The following is a 22606-nucleotide window of genomic DNA, read 5'->3' as shown; positions in this document are numbered from 1 at the left end:
CTCACAATTTTTTTTCTCTTGTGCATACTATTATCTCACACACACGCACACACACACACACACACACACACACACACACACATTCCTGTTTCAATTTTGTTTTGTGAGGTCCGGATAACTCCAGATAAGGAGTGAGGACCACCGTTGCTGATAAGTTTAGAGAAGAACTAGTGTTACATTTAAACACTAAACGTCACCCCATTTCCCACTTCAACTTCTTTAAAAACAAATAAATAAAAAGTGGACTTGAAACTGAAATAACAGCGTGAGTGAGGACTCTGAATAGGTACATTCAAAGTCCCCACCCCTGTAGTGAATTTGGTTAAAATATCGTTTTACTTTTTGTGGTATTAACCTTTTCCACGCACACACAAACATAAACACACAAACAGTGAGTAAAAAGTGTGTGTATCCAAGTCAAAGTTAAAGTCAGCTTTATTGCCAAATATGCTAATATGCATGACATACAGCACAGATGAACTTACTGTCCTCTCGGACCCAGCGTGCAAGGCACTTATAATGACTTTAACAAACATTAGTGAAATGTATTCAAGTGAAATGAAAATACACACCAAAAAAATCATTTTAGGTTAATTTGTGAGGATCTTTCTGAAACTTGAACAGATGCATATGTAGACCCTCTAGAAGCCTTTAGAATGAAAAACTTGTGAGGACTGGCCAAAATGTCCTCACTTGTCAAAAATGTCCTCACGACGTATGGTATAAAATAGGGGTGTCAAAGTCATTTTTTTGCCGCGGGCCACATTGTAGTTATGGTTTCTTCTCGAGGGCCGTTATGAATTTGGGGAACCCATTAGAACACAGGTGTCAAAGTCAAGGCCCGGGGCCAAATCCGGCCCGCCACATCATTTTTTTCGGCCCGCGAAAGCAAATCAAACTTGTGAAATTCCATGATACTTGCTAAGATCCTGACCAAAATGTCATATTTTTAGATGTAAAGCACAATAACGGTCATTATTCTTGACTTCAGATTTGAAAACTAGTTATTCATTAATTGGTTATGCGCTCTATATGTAATATGTGGAGGGGCTTAAACATTCTAATGGCCTCCCCAAATTCATAACGGCCCTCAAGAAGAAACCTTAACTATAATGTGGCCCGCGGCAAAAAATGACTTTGACACCCCTGCATTAGAATGTTTAAATCCCTTCAAATATTACATATAGAGCACACAGCAAATTAATGAATAACTCGTTTTCAAATCTGAAGTCAAGAATAATGACTTTTATTGTGGTTGACATCTAAAAATATGAAATTTTGGCTCAGATTTTAGCAATCATCATGGAATTTAACAAGTTTGATTTGCTTTCGCGGGCCGAAAAAAATGATGTGGCGGGCCGGATTTGGCCTGCGGGCCTTGACTTTGACACCTGTGGTATAAAATGTTAGTAGTCCTCACAAGAGTAGTCATACAAACACACACGCACGTGCACGCACCCACACTCTCTCTGGGCTGGAAATCAATTATCATTGGAATTAATGAAGCGCGTAATGAAGAGCGTGCTATCCAGAATGGTGAATAATGTGAAAGGAACATCAAACATACAAATGGACACACGTCATTCTTTCGCAGCCCCCAAAAAGCAGGAGTGTGTGTGTGTGTGTGTATTATGTGTGTGAGATGTTTAATATGGTCCCATTTCCATATAAAAAGTCTCCTTAGTGACACGCGTAATTAAAGATAAAACGATTGCGTGAAAAGGTGAGTTTATCTTTTCAATAGCCATCAGCAGCAAATGTCTTTAAAGGAGGCTGCTTCCTCCTTGCAGATAACCCTTCTCGGCTGTCGTCTCACATTCTCGTATTCTTCTTCATTTCAAATCAAGAAATTTTATTATTCCACTGGGAAAATATTTTGATATTTCGTTCGTGGTGGACGGATCGATGGGATCGATTTCAAGTCAGTATCAAAAAAGGAGCGATATCAGGATGTGGCCGATATCGTAGTTTCAAGTACAGTGATACCTTGGCTTACAAACTTAATTGGTTCCTAGAAAGTGTGTGTACGGCGAAAAGTGTGTATTCCAAACATTAATTTCCCATAGGAAACCATCAAAATGAAAACAATCCGTTCCCAGATCCCCATAAAACATAATTTTCAACTAAATAAGCCTCAAAACTTACTGCCAGAGAGGTACAAAAATGTGTCAACTGCAGTGCCAGGGTTTTTGTCATTGTCACTTGAATTCCAGGACCCACAGAATATTGAATATAACTTATTTTATGTGTAATAAAAAGTTCTTGTATGTGCTAGGCAGGTCACTTGACTCACCGCTTCTACTTGTGTTTCGATATTGTGGCTTCACTTGATTTAGCATAGCAAAAATAAGTATTTATTTATAAATTAATGAAAGAGAAAGAGGAGAAATTGTTCTGTTGATTAATAATCTTGAAAAATTATATATTTTTTAATCAAGAACGAAAGTACAATGATTTTTTTTTTGTCATAGATTTTTTGAAACGCACCTGGGATAAAAGTTGCTTTCCAGTGATCACTTTCTACACAAAATAAATGTATTTATGTACTGCATTTATTTTATTATTTGAAACCAGCTTTAACAATGAGTTGAGAAATTTGTTCCATTTGTTTCTGTTCGACTATTTTTTTTAACAAAAATTATAAATTATTTTGTGTCAAACATCTGGCAATGTTTTTCCCTTCCACAAGTGGGTATCATTTGCCTTTTTGTACAGATGCCCCCATTTCTCAGCTCAGGTAACTCTATGTAAGTTAGGAATTAACATTTTTTTCTGATAAAAGAAGAGAGACTAAGGATTATTACGCTGCATTGAATCTGTATATAATCCGAAAACTCAATATTCTGTGGGTCCAGAAATCCTGGCACTGGAGGCGACATATTTTTTCACATTGTATGGCAGTGAATGAATTAAAATACAATGTTCAACAAAATGTCACATACTAAACGTCGCAATTGTGCCTTTTTTTTCCTTGTTTCACTCTTTGGCTCAACTTTCTTTCATCCATTTGGCTTTTTATTGTCTTTTTTGTTGATTTTATTCTTATTTATTTTTTTCCTTTCTTCACTTCTTTTTATTTATCCAGCTATCCACCTATCTCGCTGGCTACCTAGCCAGCTAGGTAGCCAGCTAGGTAGTTGCTATCTATTAGCTATTTGGCTGGCTCGCTAGCTATTTAGCTGCTTATCTAATAGCTATATAGCTATCTGGCAGGGTGGCTATCTTGCTTGCTATGTATTAGCTATTGATTAGCTAGCTAGCTAGCTTTCTATCTATCTGAGTTACTTCCGGGTTGAGTGAACGCTGGCGCGTCGCTGCCGCTGCTCACCCGCAGAAAAATGTATCTTATGACTTTGAGAGTTTTGAAAGGCGCTTATAAATGAAATGGATTATTATTATTATTATTATTATTATTATTATTATTATTATTATTATTATTATTATTAGATACTCATACTAAATTGCAACCCCAACCGTTTCTTTGATACCCTATTTCAAAACTCGAAACCTAATGTTAAATGCCCCCCCCCCCCCATCCCAAATGGCACTATGTAGAACGTGAATGTGGCATTTCTTCCTGCATGTGTAGAAACTCCCACGCTGCAGCGCTGCCTCCAAGCAGGGCTTTCCCGACCGCACAAGAAAAACAAGTGAACTTGACAGGGAATTGCCGGAGGGTAAGAAGGACATGCGCCCGATGTGTGTGTGTGTGTGTATGTCTTTGTGTGCGTGTGAGTGTCTGTGTGACGGAGAGAGTTCTCGTCTATGTTGAGGTTTGTATCTGACCCCTAATGCACGACAACAAACAGCTTTAGCCGAAGACGTGCCCTAATTTACTGTATTGTGTGAATGTGTGGTCGGGGGTAACACAATGCTATCGAATTTATGAAACATGACATATCCTGGCTAGTGTCCTAACCCAAAGTAAAACACCAAGCTTTTTATGTTAGCTAAAAGCTAACATAAAAACATGAATGCTAATTTATAATAATAATTTAAAAAATAAAAAATAAAATAATAATAATAATAATACATACATTTCATTTATAAGCGCCTTTCAAAACTCTTTCTGTGGGTGAGCAGCGGCAGATACACACGCCAGCGTTCACTCAACCCGGAAGTAACTCAAATAGATAGAAAGCTATCTAGCTAGCTAATAGATAGCTAATAGCTACCTAGCGAGCTATATAGATAACAGATAGCTAGCTAGCTAGCCAGCTAATTGATAGCAAATAGATAGATAGCTAGATAGCTCGCTAGGTAACTAGCTAGATAGATAGCAAGCTCTTCTTCTTCTTTTCCTTTCGGCTTTTCCCTTCAAGGGGTCACCACAGCAAATCAGTGTCCTCCATCTTCAGAGGTTTGATTCGCAAGTTTGTTTTGGCCAAGCTTTTAGGTTGGATGCCCTTCCTGACACATCCCTCTGTATTTATCCGGGCTTGGGACAATAAAAATAAGTGAAGTGAAGTGGCACCATGGACTCATTCATTGCCAGACAGGTGCAAAAATGTGCCCACTCCAGTGCCAGGGTTTTTGTCATTGTCACTCAAAGTCCAGGATACACCGAATATTGAATTTTAGGACTACATAAACATTCGATGCAGTGTTAGAAACCTTAGACTTTCTTCATCAGAAAAAAAGTGTATTTTTAAATTATATGAGCTGGAGTTATATGACCTTGAAATGAGGGCAGCTGTCCAAAACACAATGCAATATATACATATTGGTTGATATAGCGTTTTAATGACAGCTGAAGCTGGAACAAAGCGCTAACATGGAAAGAAGGGAAATGTTGCCCCCTTGTGGAAGGGAAAAATCATTGCCAGAGGTCTGGCCAACGGTTTATCTGCACCCAAACAAGAAAAAAAAGAACACATTATAAGTAACATATTTTCCTGTGTATAAGGTACACCCAAACGCATTGACTTTCTTCAAAAGCCTTATAGTCCGGTGCATCTTATATATGGGAAAAAAAAGAAAATACACCATTCATTTGGGGTGCGCCTTATACACCAGAAAATACGGTATTTTAAACACTTCTTTTAGCATCTTGAATGTGAAGAATGAGGAATATAAAGTGTCCTTGAGAGTTTTGAAAGGCGCTTATAAATGAAATGTATTATTATCATCAAATGTATTATTACTTTCATCACTTTGCTGCTGTGAAATGTAAATTTCTCCACTGTGAGACTAATAAAGGCAAATCCAATCCAATCCGATCCAATTATTATTATTATTATTATTATTATTATTATGTAACTGTTGATATTTATAACATACTTAGAAGGACTTTACAGTATTATATTTTTTACCCTTTTTTCAGGTCTATCTCAAAAGTGGGTTTAATGCTTTGATTTTTCTTTTTTTTTAACATAAAATAGTACCTAAGTGTTGTGTGTGTGTGCGCGTGTGTGTGTGTCAGTGTATGTGCCCTCCCCCTCACACACTCTGCTCTGTCACCCAATTATTGTTACCATGGCAACTATCTCAGAATAGGGCCGGTGGTTACGTTTACCATTACCAGGTCACTGCCTTGCAGCCTATTGACACACACACACACACACACACACACACACACACACACACACACACACACACGCACGCATACAGACACACACACTGAGTGTTGTATGCCCCCACTCTCCCACTCAGAGGCACAAAGCTTAAAAAAGAGGTAGCGCCAATCACCATGGCAACAAATTGGAGGCAATTTCAGTAATAACAGGTATTATTCAGCATTATTTGTGCGCGTATGTGTGTGTAGTGTGTGTGTGTGTGTGTTGGGGTTGGGGGTGTCAGGGTAGAAAACCTTTGTCCAAGTCTACATTCATGAAGTCAACAACGGCCCGTGTTCACATTTTTGAGTTGAATGTGTTGTGCATATTTGTGCAGATTCAGTTCGATATGATACGATGATGGCAGTATGTAGGCCAATGAGGTCGCATGATGAATGGCAGCTGGACAAAAGACACTCACCCAAGCGTGAGTATCAACATCAAGTCCCACTACACGACACCATGTGCCCACCGCAGAAACCTCACATTGGGGTGGGGGGCTTGCCGTCCCTGTGCGTCCATCCATCCATTTTCTAATCCGCTTATCGTCACGAGGGTGGCGGGCATGCTGGAGCCTATTCCGATTGTAGAAGGGCGCTAGTCGGGGGGGACACCCTGAAATGGTTGCCAGCCAATCGCAGGGCACGACTGAAACGAAAAACCATCCGCGCTAACAATCACACCTCGGGTGAATTTAACATGTTCCATGTGCCTGTACCTGGAGAAAACCCACGCAAACATGGAGAAAATAGTCAAAATCAAACCGTGTAGCTACTTACGTGCTAACCAGTAGAGCATGCTCCATACACGACACGCTGAAGTGTGTCATTGTACATCTTAGACCACAATTTATAATTACAGGTAACATCCGATTTAAGACCAGCTCGACTTACGACCACCCGTACTTACGACCATGACCTCCAGACCCTATTTTTTAAATTTTAATTCTACGCCTGGCACCGCAACGCGCTAGCAGGCTGGCAACGTGTACGACAATTTTGGCCAGCCAGCATCTCACTCTCGCACAGCAATCGCCCATGTGATGGCACCAGAGGGGGCAGTTTGCGTGTCATTTAGCCTCCGAGTCTCTATTCAACATTTTGAATGGATTTCGACTTACGACCATTTTGACTTACGACCATTTGGTCGGAAAGGAACTCGGTCGCAAGTCAGATGTTACCTGTATATATATAGATGAAAAGGTTTCTTCAGCCATCATCTGTACTTCTTTGAACATGTTGGACCTTTCACTCCTCATCTGAAGAGGTAAAGTTGTGCTGGTAGTCTGACCCTATATACGACATACACACACACACACACACACACACACACACATATATATATATATATATATATATATATATATATACCTCTGTTCTATCCTGGCCCTGATTGCCTCATTAGCTCTGGTATCACTATCACTTCATTAGCATGACTAAGCCTATGTGGTAATGACCTAAGAAGTCTGTTGTAAGCACGATCTAAATTAAACCTTAAACCACACCATGGTGATTTAGTGAAGGGTTTTGCTGTTTTACAAAAATTGAGCACTTGCCGACTCGGACGCCATCTTGGACTTCTTGACTATGATGCCATTGTCAACGTTTATGCTTTATGTTGAAGTGAAATTCTGTACTAATAATTATACAACATATTACATGAAGATCGTTATAATTAGTGACATGGACTATGCACGCCGATGTGTTTTAATTGAAAAAAAATCACACCGAGTGCTGCTTAGTGACAGCCCAAATTGACTATTTTTAGCCACGGCAGCTGCTTTGACGTGACATTCGTCACTTTCTTTTAGTCTTGAAAAAGAAGACATGAACTCACTCGGATGTCCTTCAGATGGACACTTTTGGTGCCGGGTTCATTTATTCCATCATCTGCCGTTCAGTCCATTCAGGGTGGACACATTGAGATCTTCTTGAATTCAGATGGCAGCTGGAGAAAAGTGGAGGGAAGGAAAAGTGGAGAGTGAGGGCCTGCTATTAATACGTACAACACTCCCGCACACCACCACCGGCGAGACCCCTCCCACACCCACGCTCTCTTCACAATTCATTCAGCAGCTCACAATGAATTGCAGCTGTGATGGCAGATAAATTGTGTGTGTGTGTGTCTGCGTGTGTGTGTCTGCGTGCGTGTGTGTGCGTGTGTGTGATTATCAGCGCTTAGGTGTGTGTGATTGCCATCGCCGAGTAAGAAAAGGAGGCGATTTAGGTCAGATCAGGAAGGAGCAGATGAAGAGGGTGAATGTCAGCTACAACAATAACATCCATTGCATGGCAGAAATGCTTTACAGGCAATTTGGGGGTTAGTTTATGAAAGATTAGTTCAACTTTTCTTGGATAAAATTGTTTTTCTTGGCTTAGATCGGGGGTCGGCAACAATTGGCTCAGGAGTCGTAGGTGGTTCTGTAGTACTACCTAGTGGCTCCTTGGACCTCTTAAAGATGTTTGAAAATATAATAATAATAATAATAATAATAATAATAAGAAGAAGAAGAAGAAGAAGAAGAAGAAGAAGAAGAAGAAGAAAGAAGAAGAAGAAGAAGAAGAAGAAGAAGAAGAAGAAGAAGAAGATGATGATGAAGTATACATTCATGAATTTGGGGAAGCCATTAAAATGTTGAATTCCCTCCACATGTTACATATAGAGCACACAACGAATTAATGAACAGCTAGTTTTTTTAATTTGAAGTAAAAAATAATGACTTATTGTGGTTTACGTGGGACAATTTGAAATTTTGGTTTGGACTTTAGCAAGCATCATGCAAATCAACATACTTGATTTGCTTTCGCGGGCCGAATAAAATGTTGCCAGGTTGCTCGCTAGCTAGCTTGATTGCCAGCTAGCTTAATCACTAGCTAGCTTGCTCGCTAGCTAGCTATGTCACTAGCTAGCTTGATAGAAAAAGCATGGCACTTGACATGCTTGATTTGATGGGTCGAATAAATAAAATAAATAAAAAATAAATAATAATATATAAATAAAAATAAATAAATACAATGATGTGGCGGGCCTGGTTTGGCCCCTGGGCTTTGATTTTGGCAATTGTGATGTAAGGGATTAGCCAGCAAGCTGAATAGAAAGGGAGCTAGCCAGGTTGGTCGCTAGCTAGCTTGATCGCGAGCTAACTTCTTCGCTAGCAAACTCTGTCACTAGCTAGCTTGATAGAAGAGCATGGCACTGGACATGCTTGATTTGCTTTGATGGGCCGAATAAACAAAATGAATAAATAAAATAAATAGAATGATGTGGTGGGCCAGATTTGGCCCCTGGGCCTTGATTTTGGCAATTGTGATGTAAGGGATTAGCCAGCAAACTGCATAGAAAGAGAGCCAGCCAGCTTGCTTGTTAGCTAGCTTGATCACTAGCTTGCTTTCTTGTTAGCTAGCTTTCTTGCTAGCGAGCTTGTTCGCTAGCTAGCTTGCTCACTAGGTAGCTCGATCGCTAGCTTTCTTACTATCTAGCTTGCTCGCTAGCTAGCTATATCGCTATCTAGCCGAATAAATAAAATGAATAAATAAAATAAATAAATACATAAATAAATAAATAAAATGATGTGGCGGATCAGATTTGGCCCCCGGGCCTTGATTTTGGCAATTTTGGTGTCAGGGATTAGCCAGCAAACAGCACAGAAAGGGAGCTAGCCAGCTTGCTTGTTAGCTAGCTCGATCACTAGCTTGCTTTCTTGTTAGCTAGCTTTATTGCTAGCGAGCTTGTTCGCTAGCTAGCTTGCTAGCTAGCTTGCTCACTAGGTAGCTTGATCGCTAGCTTTCTTACTATCTAGCTTGCTCGCTAGCCAGCTATATCGCTATCTAGCCGAATAAATAAAATGAATAAATAAAATAAATAAATACATAAATAAATAAATAAAATGATGTGGCGGATCAGATTTGGCCCCCGGGCCTTGATTTTGGCAATTTTGGTGTCAGGGATTAGCCAGCAAACAGCACAGAAAGGGAGCTAGCCAGCTTGCTTGTTAGCTAGCTCGATCACTAGCTTGCTTTCTTGTTAGCTAGCTTTATTGCTAGCTAGCTTGTTCGCTAGCTTGCGCGCTAGCTAGTTGGCTCGCTAGGTAGCTTGTTCGCAAGCTAGTTTTCTTACGAGCTAGCTTGTTCACTAGCTAGCACGATCTCTAGCTAACTCGATCGATGATCATGGCACTTGACATGCTTGATTTGCTTTCACGGGCCGAATAAAATGATGTGGTGGGCTAGATTTGGCCCCCGGGCCTTGATTTTGATACCTGTAGTATCGTGGTACACATGCAGGTTGCTCAAATAATCCCAACACAGTCGTCACACAATTGAAGGTTGTTTCCCCCTCTCCAGTCAAGAATCCAATCCTCGTCGGGAGAACCCTCATCTGATCATATCTAGCACTACAAAAAGGATATTAGGTGTAGCATATGACTTTGTTTTATTTCCTGGCCGCTTCCTCGTTCGTCACTCTGTCAGGTTTTGTGTAAATTCCCATTTTAATCCAGATTCTCACCGTTTGAATGAAAAATGTGTGGAGGGGTGTGTGATTGAAACCGAGGTTTAGATATCGAGATATTTAATATTGCTAGCTGTTTATCTCCACCAAGCAACAGTGACGATTGTATCGGAGGCGCATGAAACAATTGACACGATGCTGAGAAGGTGATAAGCGGCTGTGAATTATGAACATTGGATTGATACAGACACCCACGGTTTCAGCGTTTCTATAACCCGAAGTCCTTGAACTAAATCTGTTCAAATGTTCACTTTTTATTTATCTAGCTATCCAGCTATCTCGCCGGCTACCTATCTATCTATCTATTTGCTATCTATTAGCTATTTGGCTGGCTCGCTAGCTATTTAGCTGGTTATCTAATAGCTATGGCTGGCTGGCTATCTTGCTAGCTATTTATTAGCTATCGATTAGCTACCTACCTAGCTTTCTATCTATTTGAATTATTTCCGGGTTGAGTGAACGCTGGCGCCTGTCGCTGCCGCTGCTCACCCGCAGAGAAACTTATCTTATGACTGTAAAGTGACCTTGAGAGTTTTGAAAGGCGCTTATAAATGAAATGGATTATTATTATTATTATTATTATTATTATTATTATTATTATTATTATTATTATTATTATTAATGTTATGTCATGAAGATGAAAATAAAGGGTCCCTTGAAGAGAAACTCTAATTTGAATTCAAGAGTATATGTGAATCTAGCTTTCTTGCTAGCTAGCCTTCTCACTAGCTAGCTCGCTGGCTAGCTTGCTCGCTCGCTTGTTTGTTCGTCACCTAGCCTTAATGAAAAGCAAGGCACTAGCGTGCTGCTAATGTGGATTTACGCTAGGTCAGACCGCAGGGAGTTTGACCTTGACCCATGTCTATTTTTGAATGGAACTGTCAATCATTTTGTTTCCTTGGTGGCCATTTTGAACGCGCTAACGATAGCGAATATGTACTAAAGTTTTTATATTTCTGGTTTTATGTTTTTAAATCTTTTTTTTTTGTTCACTCGCTAGCTAGTTTGCTCACTACCTTGCTCGCTACCTAGCTTGCTCGCTAGCTAGCTCTGTCCTGTGTGTTTGTGGCCCCCACCCGTTTGTGCGACTGTGTTCCAGCATAAAGAGCAGAGAGAAAGCAATCAGTATAAGAACTGTGGCCATGTAGCGCGGTGGCCCGAGGGCACGCGTTGGGCCGAGTGAGAAAAACTTGAGAATATTGACAATGTTGTATGAGAGAGGTGTTACAAGCGCACCCCTGGGATTCAGCACCACCACCATCACCACCACCACCACCACCGGCGGCTTAGTATTCACCATTGACTTGTCACCTCTGCTCTGTCAGTGTGGAAGAAAGGAGGATTGAGGCATGGGGTGGGCTTGAGGAGGTCACCCTAAATGCACAGTGAGAAACGTATTCACCTATTACCTATTAACGGAATGTACTTGCCTTTTGTAGTGAAGTCATAACAAAGTACTGAATAAATACATGTTTATTATGTTTCAAAAAATTACTTGATCCATTTAATAATGAATTAACAATGACTATTTCAATTATTTGCCAGTTTTTCTCCACTGTTAAAACAAAAGCTGAGAAAAATCAATTTTAATTAGAATCAAACCAAGTAAAATAAAACGAAGTAGAACTAATCCTTTTATTAAATCACCCAGATTTTAATACCACCATAAAACTTTGAATCGTGTTTTTTTACATTCTTCCCTCCAAATTTTGCAGCTTTATATTGAAAATTTCTCCAAATAAAGCTTTTCTTATCTTATCGTATCCCCAGCAAATGATAAAAAATGAGTTGGCCCATTCCAGTGGCTCAATTGTGGGAAAAAAAGTAGATTTTAAGGGAGTTTAACTGCCATTCACAAATTTATTTGGGAAATGAAAATGTGACATAGAGCGCCATTTCCCAATTTTGTTAATTTTTTCATGCTTGGGTGCCGTTAAAGCGTTGACTCTGGCAAAAAAATATTTTCCAAAAAGGCAGCATTTCCTTTTTTTCCATGTCAGCACAAGATAAATCAATATGGCTATCTATTGGCTAGCTATTAGCTAGCTGGCTGGCTTTCTGACTATCTGGCTAGCTATCTACCTGGCTATCTATTTGATTGTTATTAGCTGGATAGCTAGCTTTCTGACTATTTGGCTAGCTGGCTATCTGGCTAGCTATCTCACTAGCAATCTATTAGCTCACTATTCGCTAGCTAACTAACATTCTATCTTTTTGATTAATTCCGGGTTGAGAGCGTTTGGCTGCCGCTGCTCACCCAGAGAAAAAAATCATCCTGTGACTGTAAAGTGACCTTGAGAGTTTTGGAAGGCGCTTATAAATTCAATGTATTATTATTATTATTATTATTATTATTATTATTATTATTATTATTATTATTATTATTATTGTTGTTGTATTGTGTGCAAATATACATTGCTTGTAAGACTGCAACTATTGATGCTCACTGTGAGCATGTCAATGGGATTTTGCATGCTTTGCTTGTATTAATCTTCCTCAGGAAAAGCTGCGTCTGTTTTATGACACAACGTTGACACAACATGACTTTTTTATGTTTAGTTTGACAGTAAACTTCAACTCAGAGTGACAATAAACAGATTGAAGCACCTTTTTAAAGTACTCTTTACTCTCTGCCAAACAGCTGCTCCTTGTGAAGTGAGTCGAATTGACTTCCACTGTATTGAGCTGCCGCTTAAAATCAAAGTAGTCATTGTCCAGGTGTTGCAAAGCCACTCTGACATAAAAAAAAAACACATTTTGTGATCTGTGTGATGTCTCGCACATCAGCTCCTAAATCAATAGTAACATCTTCTCTGCTGGTGTCTACTTTCTTATGTGTCCGTTGCATCAGGAGTGTGTACATGCTATTTCTGAGCTCATAATGGCTTCTTCCCCCACATCACCTCTCTCGCCTGCTCGCAACAATAGCAGTTAATAGCAGTCCAAAGTGGCCATGCACTTCCACTCTAGGGGAGGGCTTTCCATGTGTGTTTTTTTTTTTTTTTTTTTTTTTGGGGGGGGGGGGGGGGGTGTTTATTCATCAAGCTACATGCATTATGGCCCGTGCTTTCCCCGCAATTAAATCAAAGTCTTTCACATCACAGGGAGCCCCAAGCACCCCTTTCAGCAGGTTGTGAATGTCATCAATTGCAGGCAGACAAGATGTGCATTTCAATGAAGAGCAGGAAATGGAACCTTTTTATGAATAACACACACACACACACACACACACACACACACACACACACACACACACACACAGGATGCTTAAAGAAGAATAAAACATCTATTTGCATAAGGAACCAATTTCAGCTTTTAGCCCTAAATCAATTGAAAAGCATTTTTTGTGTATTTATGCATAAGTATGGACAGTTGAGCCTCTTTAACCAAGTTTTAATGTTTAATTTAAACATAAGGGGTGCTCACACTTTTTCAGCATGGGTGCTATTTTTTAAATGGCCATGTCAAAATGATCTGCCTATTATATTTATAGAGACATATATTGAGAATTCTTGCAATTTAGGTTTTAGTATAACCGTCTATGTTTCACAACACAACATAATTAAAGTTCGTTTTGCCATTACCTGAGTGCACTCTGATGACTGGCAGATGACACGAACACTCTTTGAAATTGTTATCGTGAAAAAAAGTTCTACTCCCATACCGTATGAAAGTAATATGCTTTTTCTTCTCACTTGGTCCAGCTCACCAACTTATTTCTATACCCTATTTTACGTTTAAGAAGAAAAAAACGAACAAAAAAAATAAGATGTAACTACAGGCTAGCTTGTTAACGTTGCAACGCAGTGTACCGTATAATGAGATGTCATCTGATTGGTTGTCCGGTGTGTCAATCAGTGAAGGGATAGCTGATGGGCTGACGTCTGTTTTTTTTTTCTTTCAAACAACTCAACTTTATTTGTATTGCGTCAGTCCATTAAAATGTCACATCACCTTGTCTTACGATCAACCAATAGTAACTTGAAAATAAGATTGACTGGTCGATCGCGATCAACGTATTGATAATCCTTGATCATCATCATCGTCATCCACGAATACTCACAATTCAGTTTTTTAATGAATTAAAAAATGACATCCAGTGTACCCCACCGACTACCCGAAAACAGGCTGGCTAGCCTCCAACACACTCGCAAAACTTGCGAGCATAAAAAATGAATGAAAACAAGAAAAACAATTTCAAGTTATATTTTACTTTGTATTCCTGATGAAAAGGGTTCCCCGAAATTAAAAGTATCCACATTAAAAGCGCCTGATGCTCTTGCAAATGCACACGAACAATTGATAAATACTGAAGTGATATCAAATAAGAAATGAATACATACACAATTATGAATAATAATAATAATAATGTATTACATTTAAATAATATGTTGAGTATACATTTCCTAATAGCACACATGTTAAAATTAAAATACATTTTTGCAGAAGATTAAAAAACGATGTTTGGGAACTTCAAAGTGGATTGCATTCACCCCACCTTAATGTAAAATAGTCTACCTTATAATGCTAAATTTTTAAAAGAACTTTGAGTTTGAAATAAACAATCCGAACGGAAGTGAAGTCATTTTTTATATTCATATATAATGCATCATGTCACTTTTTCATCGTGATTTTATTGTCTGAGTTGATCAATGAAACACTTTTTTGGCCAAGGACAGGATTGATCATGGTACAACACGGTGTCCATTGTGGTTAATATAACTGCCTCACAACTTTGGGGTTCTTGAGTTGAATCTTACCTTGGGCCTTCTGTGGTGGTTTTTCAGATACGTACTCTGACTTCTTCCAAGTTAAGGATGGACCCTGTTGCCCAAAGTCAGCTTGGATCCATTCCACGTCACCTGAAACCCTGATAAGTCATAGACAATAAATGAATTGAGCGAAACGTCATTGTTGCCTTGGCAATATCTCAACTCCATTTATCCCATCGGCAAATATAAATATCACCCCAAAAAAGTTTATGATCTATATTAGTAGTACGATTATTGCGGCGACTGCTGTATATTCTGAGCATACTGAGTCGCTTTTTGTGTAGCTTGCACACATGCAGTCAGTCAAGTCAATGTTAAAGGTCAAACACAGTGCAGCTCACACGAGACAATCCCAGTGAGAGCAGACATGATGTCATTAAACTTTCATGACAACCGAAGGGTGACAACTCTCAGCCGTTATTGACTCCGCACGACCCCAACACACGTGGGTGTGTGCACTTATGCACACACACACAGACACACAGAAACACATACAGTATATAGATACTGCTAAACAATTCATTTTAAATCCAGTTAGTGTTTATGATAAAGCAACATTTAGCTGGGTGGTTATTTGTTTTGTATACAGTATAATGAGACTATAAGATGGCGCGAATGGCTGCCGCTGCTCATCCGCACAAAAAAAAATCCAGTGGCTCTAAAGTGTCCTTGAGAGTTTTGAAAGGTGCTTAGAAATTAAATGTATTATTATTATTATTATCTCATCTCATTTTCCGTACCGCTTATTCCTCATTAGGGTCGCGGGGGTTGCTGGAGCCTATCTCAGCTGTCTTCGGGCACGAGGCGGGGGACACCCTGAATTGGTTGCCAGCCAATCGCAGGGCACACAAAGACATACAACAGTCACTCTCACAGTGGTCAATCTGCCTGCCATGCATGTTTTTGGAGTGTGGGAGGAAACCGGAGGACCCGGAGAAAACCCACGCGGGTCCGGGGAGAACATGCAAACTCCACACAGGGAGGCCGGACCGGGACGCGAACCGGCGACCTCTGCACTGTGAAGCCGCTGTGTTAACCACTCGACTACCGGGCCTCCCATATTATTATTATTATTATTATTATTATTATTATTATTATTATGTTTACTGGAGTTTGTAGCTTCAAGCTACATCCATGTGGGCTTGAAAAATTTTGGCGGCCCTTTAAAAAAATGGTGATTTTTCTGTTTTTTAAATATCACTTTTTCATTTGTGTGCATGAGGCAAGATGCAAAGGAATGTACTGTACATGTATAGCGTTTAGTCATAGAGCGACCGTAAACATATTTTACACTATCGATAAATCACATTAGAAAAACACAATTACTATGATGACTAATTAATTACTTTTTCATGTCGGTCACTCAATAACTCAATTACTTTTTCGAAGAAAAAAAAGTTATTTGTAATTGCTGTATTTTCTGGTGTATAAGGCGCACCGGAATATAAGGCGCACCCCCAAAGAATGGTGTATCTTCAAACGTTTTCCATATATAAGGTGCAGTCCAGTGCTGAAAATGTGTGAATTTGAAAAAAAACAATGAATTTCAAAGAATATATTAACCCCAATGAAATCCAAACAGACTCACTTTTGTTAAAAATAGTGAATGTCATTGCCTATAATCCTATTTTGAATCTCAACAGGAAGCAATTGACACATTCTACTATCTTTGTGACTGCTTTATTTCCTGTATAGGATAGTTGTCCATGTTAAGTGCTTTGTTCCGGTTTCTACTGTTGTTAAGGCTTGATAAATGACATGAATTTAAACGTGTTTATAATATTTGTGTGTTAAAGACTTTAAAATTAAATGCCATGAATGCTGTAAAATATGTTTTTGGAGTAATTCCCTGTACGGTATTTTTGTATCACAGATTTTATTGATGGTGGTGGGGGAGGGGCGTAGAATGTTTCACTTCTGACTTCTACTTTCTTTCTTTTTTCAGGAAACAGTAACAATAACAAACGCCTTTCCAGAGTGTCATTTAAGAAAACATTTCATGTGTGTTGTCGATAGCAAGCAGCGCAGGTTGTGTGAAAAATGTCCGACGCAAGCTTTTGTGTTTGCCGCAGGCTCCGGCAGGTCCCATAGGAGCGTCTCCGTTTATTGTGCTGCACAAAAAAAGCCAATTACAATGTTAATGTGTCACAGCGGGCGCCTCAACCCCGAGGAACGCGTCCAACGCTTGATGGAAAGGGCTCGAGTCAACGCGGGGTTAACAGCAAAACGGCGTCTGGGGAGCGCTTGGCCATAGCATAACACTACACAATAGTAAACACGAACTCATATTTCAGGAATTACCGCATGGAAAGAATATATCAAAGACGTGATCAAATACTAGAATTAATTAGAACAAAAAGTATCAATGCTAAGACAAGAAAAGACGTGAAACCATGAGACGATAAGAATAAAGATAGACAACGAATGATACAACACATTTGATTGATTTCTGCACCCATCTTAACTCATTCACTGCCAGATGTGCAAAAATGTGCTAGGGTTTTTATCATTGTCACTCAAATTCCAGGACCCACGGAATATTGACTTTTAGGACTACATAAACATTCAATGCATCTTAAGAAACCTTAGACACTCATCTTTCATCAGAAAAAAAATGTTAATTCCTAAATTATATTGGTTTGGAGTTATCTGAGCTTGAAATGGGGGCGGCTGTACAAAATACAATACAATTCATACATGTGGAACAAAGCTGGAACAAAGCGCTAACATGAGAAAATGGGAAATGCTGCCCCCTTGTGGAAGGGAAACACATTGCCAGAGGTCTAGGCAGAGCTTTAACTGCACTCTAGCATGAAAAAAAAACGAACAAATTCGGGAATGGCGCTCTCCATCATATTTTCAATTCCCGAATAAATTCGTAAATGGCAGTGAATGGGTAAAGGCGCATTTTTTTTGTTCCATCAAAATACAAGAAATATTTTAAGATGCTAAAATGATACAATGAATCGCCCTCAGCCAAGGTAGGCTAATCTATGCCCCACCATTGTAACGAAACGTGTATTCTCTCAGTGTACATTAAGACAATAAGACAAAAAGGTGTGAAGCTAACCCATATAAAGATTTAGCCCACAGGTGTCAAAGTCAAGGCCCGCGGGCCAAATCCGGCCCGCCACATCATTTTTTTTCAGCCCGCGAAAGCAAATCAAACTTGTTAAATTCCATGATGATTGCTAAAATCTGAGCCAAAATGTCATGTTTTTGGATGTCAACCACAATAAAAGTCATTATTCTTGACTTCAGATTTGAAAACGTGTTATTCATTAATTTGCTGTGTGCTCTATATGTAATATTTGAAGGGATTTAAACATTCTAATGGGTTCCCCAAATTCATAACGGCCCTCGAGAGGAAACCATAACTACAATGTGGCCCGCGGCAAAAAATGACTTTGACACCCCTGATTTAGCCCATCAGCTAACCCAAGCTAAGTGACTATAAACTCCGCTAAACTAAAGCTAAAACAGGATGAGATTGCTCTATTCTATCTATTTATCGATCTACGTTTCCAGTTGAGGTAAGAAAAGACAACGCAGCACATCATCAGGAGGACTCCCACAGGACAATTCCTCTTGGGAGCCCATAATAAGCCATTAAATAGGCACATTAGGAGCTAATGAAAAGTCTCTTAGTGTTTTATTTCCACTAAGGTTCACCTGAATATATTTATCACACTCTCAGTTGTCCATGTGTGTTACTTATTTGAACTGTCAAACGCTGAAATTGTAAAATAAAAAACACACATTGGATTTTATTATACACTTTTTTTCTCTGTGTGTAAGACTGCCAGCACAATGTTCTCGACAGACAACGCGATGTTACTCTTGTTATTGTCATGCAAATGTTCATAATAGACTGCAGCCAGCATCTCTGATTAGCTTGATGTGTGCCCATTCCCCAGTCTCAGGGGGTCTTTTCTCTGCCATCCATCCAGCCATCCAACCATTATAAATAGACGCGCAAACGCACTGGGAGAGTAATTTCATCACGTTACCTCACTAAATGCTTTTGAAATTATTTTCAAATGCGTTGAAAAAAGGTTTGATGTGGCTTGCACACACACACACACACACACACACACACACACACATACAAAAGAAAACATGAGATAACGCCTCCAGTCAAACATCCGAGAATTTGACTGTCTGGGACAAACAAGCACACAAATACCAAATGAAAAAAACTCACAATTAGAAAGTAGAAAATATTCACAATGTAAGTGATGGGTTAAAAATGATTGTTCCCTCTGGTTCATGGCTCTTCAGGGTGTTACAAGAGTTCTTGATTTTTACAAACGACGCTTCATCCCTGAAACATTCGTCGGTGTGACGCCTGCTGACGAATTGGGCCATGTGGTGGTACAAGCGCGGTAATAGCAGATCAAAAGTGATACCAGTAGTGTAAAAGATACATTTTTTCCACTACTGCGCTGAAATAATCTTACTAAAAAGGAAAAATGGCGAACTGGCTAGTTATCTAGGTAGCTATCTATTAACTATATGGCTATTTAGCTGTCTGGCCATCTAGCTAGCTATCTATTACCTAGTTTTCTGTCTATTTGAATTACTTCTGGGATGATTGAACCCCGGCGCATGTGGCTGCCACTGCTCACCCACAGAAAACGCTATCCTGTAATTGTAAAGTGACTTTGAGAGTTTTGAAAGGTGCTTATAAATGAAATGTATTTGTATAATTATTACTGTGGACCTGAAGATGGACATAATAATTAGAAATGTACTAGTGAGGACACACTGCAATAGTACATGGACCCAAAGCTGTGTATCAAATCCATCCAATAAATGCTCAAATGGCTTTGCATAAAATTGTGTTTCCTCTGTTTTCTACGTTTTGACTGGTTCACCCAAGGAACTGATTCACAGGCGTGACCACATGTGGGTTGATGATGTGCCATGATGATGAGGGGGTGGTACCCATAGCCAGCTCACCCAAGTGTGTAATGTGAAAAGGAGGGTTGGGTGACTCTTTGAGGGGGGAGGGGTGAAATGCTGCTGCAGTGACACTGTAGTGTGCGCACGGACCCAAGTGTGCGTGGGGGGGAGGGGGTGGCAGTTTCCTCTAATTTCGATGCAATTTTCCACCTATCAAAGTAGCCGTTCTATAGGATAGATAAAATGTTGGAAATATGGTAGCAATTGAACAAATGACACATCTGGAATTCTAACGCCTTAAAGGGATAATTCCCGTGTTTATAAAATTTTATAAATTACTCTGACCGACAGTTTGAAAATATAATACGTACTACGCAATTGTCATGTAAACTGTTCTCAAGGGCTCGCCGTAGAAATGGACGAAACAAGTGGTTTTTCAGCACACTAGTGTGCCGTGAGAGATCCTCGGGTGTACATAAATTATCCTTTGTCACTTCAAAAAATACATTTTATAAAAACATGTATTAATAATTTTCAGAAAATATATCATTTTCCTGTGTCTGTGCTGTAAAAACTGATAGGGTATTTAAATATTCGTCCGTTCCTTTGAGAGTCTTAATGATGCACGTGAGAGGTAATGGTGACAGCCCATGAGAAGTTCTTAAAAAGGGCAATGCAAACTCCAAATTGGGCTCTGTACAAGATTCTGACCTGGATGAAGGTATTAGTGGTGGGGATAAGATAGCAAAGACGGTGAGATCAATGCAATATGGTGAAAGCTATCTTTCGTATGGATTAGGATTACATGACACCTCCTCCATTATGCCTGGTGTGAGGCAAGAAGCTACCCAACACCGCCATGGTGCCAAGCAAGCTTAAACGCCATCTTCAAACGAAACACCAGTCCCTTCAAAACAAGCCGACAGATTTATTTTGTTCGCCTGCATGTCAATACAGAGAAACAGGCAAACTCGAGTTTCACACTGCTGATTTAGTATAAATACATTGAGAAATTATATTGTAATTAAATATACTATTCAGATTGTCATTTTATAACATTTTTCGTTCATGGTGTGCCGCAAAAAAAATTAAATAAACGTGCCCTGGCTTAAAAAAAAGGTTGAAAATCACTGGACTCACTCGAATCACATGTGCCTCGTGATTTTTGTGGCGAAATAATTGAAGAATATGTGAACCCACCTTGAGTGTGATTCATGAACATCACACATGGACATAATTTTAAAAAGTCCAACATTATGTGTGGTTCCGTCTTTCCTAAATTGCCACTGAAGCGGATGCGCAACTCTGATTGGTTGGGGAGTAAAAACTCCATGGGAGTTAGCCCCGCCCCTAAATGGCCACCTCCGCCACCCACCATCTTCATCGTGGCTCCCCCCGAGGTGGATCTAGACAGAAAAATCCCCCTCCTCCCCCTCCTCCTGTTTCCCACTGTTATAAATACCTATTTTATTATAATTCTTTATTTTTTTCTGGCGGGGTTTCTCAAATGCGAGTGGAATGTAGACGCGAATACATTTCATTTCAGTGATAATGAATGGGGGTCTTGCGTGTTCGGATGGGAAAGGACACACACACACACACGCAGTAACCTTCATCGTGCAAACCAGAGGCTGTCTGCGTGCTGCTGATAAGAGCCTCGGTCGTTAACTCGGCCACGCAGGACAGCCTTGTAAGATTTAATTTAGGCGTTTTAAGGTTGTTTTTTTAGATTTCAGTTAAATGGGTTTCAATAATTTGATTTTAGTGTTGGAATTATATTTTAACACCATAATTATTTGGGGGTGAGGTATTTGCATTAAAAGTAAAGGGAATCCTGCACATAATATGATCGTCCACGATGCAAATCTGTTATGAAATGTTATTAAATATCATTGCATTGCATTCGAAGATTTCAGACACACACACACACACACACACACACACACACACACACACACACACACACACACACACACACACGCACACACACACACGCAGGCACACACACACACACACACACACACACACACACACACACATTCAACGAGGCCGCTTTGTTGCAAGGTGATGATGATGATTCAGCGTCGTGGGCTTGCAGAAATTTTGTGTGTGTGTGTGTATGCGTGTGCGTTTGTAAAAATCTACAGTACTTTCAAATGTCTTCAGAAATTGTGCGCAAACAAATGGGGTTAAAAAAATAAAAGCAAATCAGTGCTGCGTGAAAGAAGAGTACAAAACAGTAAAATTACTGTCTAAATGATATAATTAAAATAAACGAAAACCGCAATATTTTCCCTCCACTAATTATTAAAATCTCCTTTTTTTCTTGCACGGGCGACAATTCTTCACAATGGCAGACGCGCGAGCACGCGCCCCCAGATAGCAATCCCTCGATGGATGAATGCATGAATGATATAAAGATATAAAAAGGGCCAAATTTGAGGGATAATATTCCAAACGATACTGCTTGGATCGAAAATCTTTTTTTCAGCTATATCCCAAAGAAAACCTGGATAAAATGCTGCCCGTGCTTTTCTTCTTAAAAATAAGCAAAATGTTTCTTTCCTATTTTTTCAAGCGAGAGAGAGAGAGAGAGAGAGAAAAAAAATAAAGAAATCCTACATTTGGTTGTGATCCAAGGAGGTTGGCTTTTGGCACGGATCTCAGCCTCCTTTTTATACGCGTAAACTTGGGCGAGATTGGAGGCCGCCGGAATGTCATTGGACGTCGCTCTGAAGTATTATAGATCAAGGCTCCGGGAGGGGGGGGGGGCTGAGAAAGGAAGTGGGTGAATCGGGTGATGGTGGGTGTATGGTGAGGGGGTACCGCAAGCACCTCCCCTAGAAATGCAGCAAATCTCTCCCG

The 22606-nt window shown here is 39.7% G+C and overlaps 1 long non-coding RNA gene across 2 annotated transcripts in view; it reads right to left on the bottom strand.

Moving 5' to 3' along the window:
• LOC148890479 (uncharacterized) overlaps positions 1-22472 on the bottom strand; it is a 22707-nt gene extending 235 nt beyond the window's left edge. Inside the window, exons 1-4 of one of the 2 annotated variants that reach the window (XR_016116755.1) lie at positions 22364-22472; positions 14825-14934; positions 7392-7502; positions 5646-6203 (exon numbers count right to left, since the gene is read on the bottom strand). This is a non-coding gene — a long non-coding RNA (uncharacterized LOC148890479). Of the gene's footprint in view, positions 1-5645; positions 6204-7391; positions 7503-14824; positions 14935-22363 lie in introns of those variants that run through there. The other variant, XR_016116756.1, reaches the window with a different exon arrangement.
• Positions 22473-22606: the final 134 nt, after the last annotated feature.

This window comes from Hippocampus bargibanti, linkage group LG12 (assembly GCF_051943395.1).
Source record: "Hippocampus bargibanti isolate YZ-2025 linkage group LG12, ASM5194339v1, whole genome shotgun sequence".
NCBI classification, from domain to species: domain Eukaryota; kingdom Metazoa; phylum Chordata; class Actinopteri; order Syngnathiformes; family Syngnathidae; genus Hippocampus; species Hippocampus bargibanti.
This window is presented reverse-complemented; position numbering and strand designations above follow the sequence as displayed.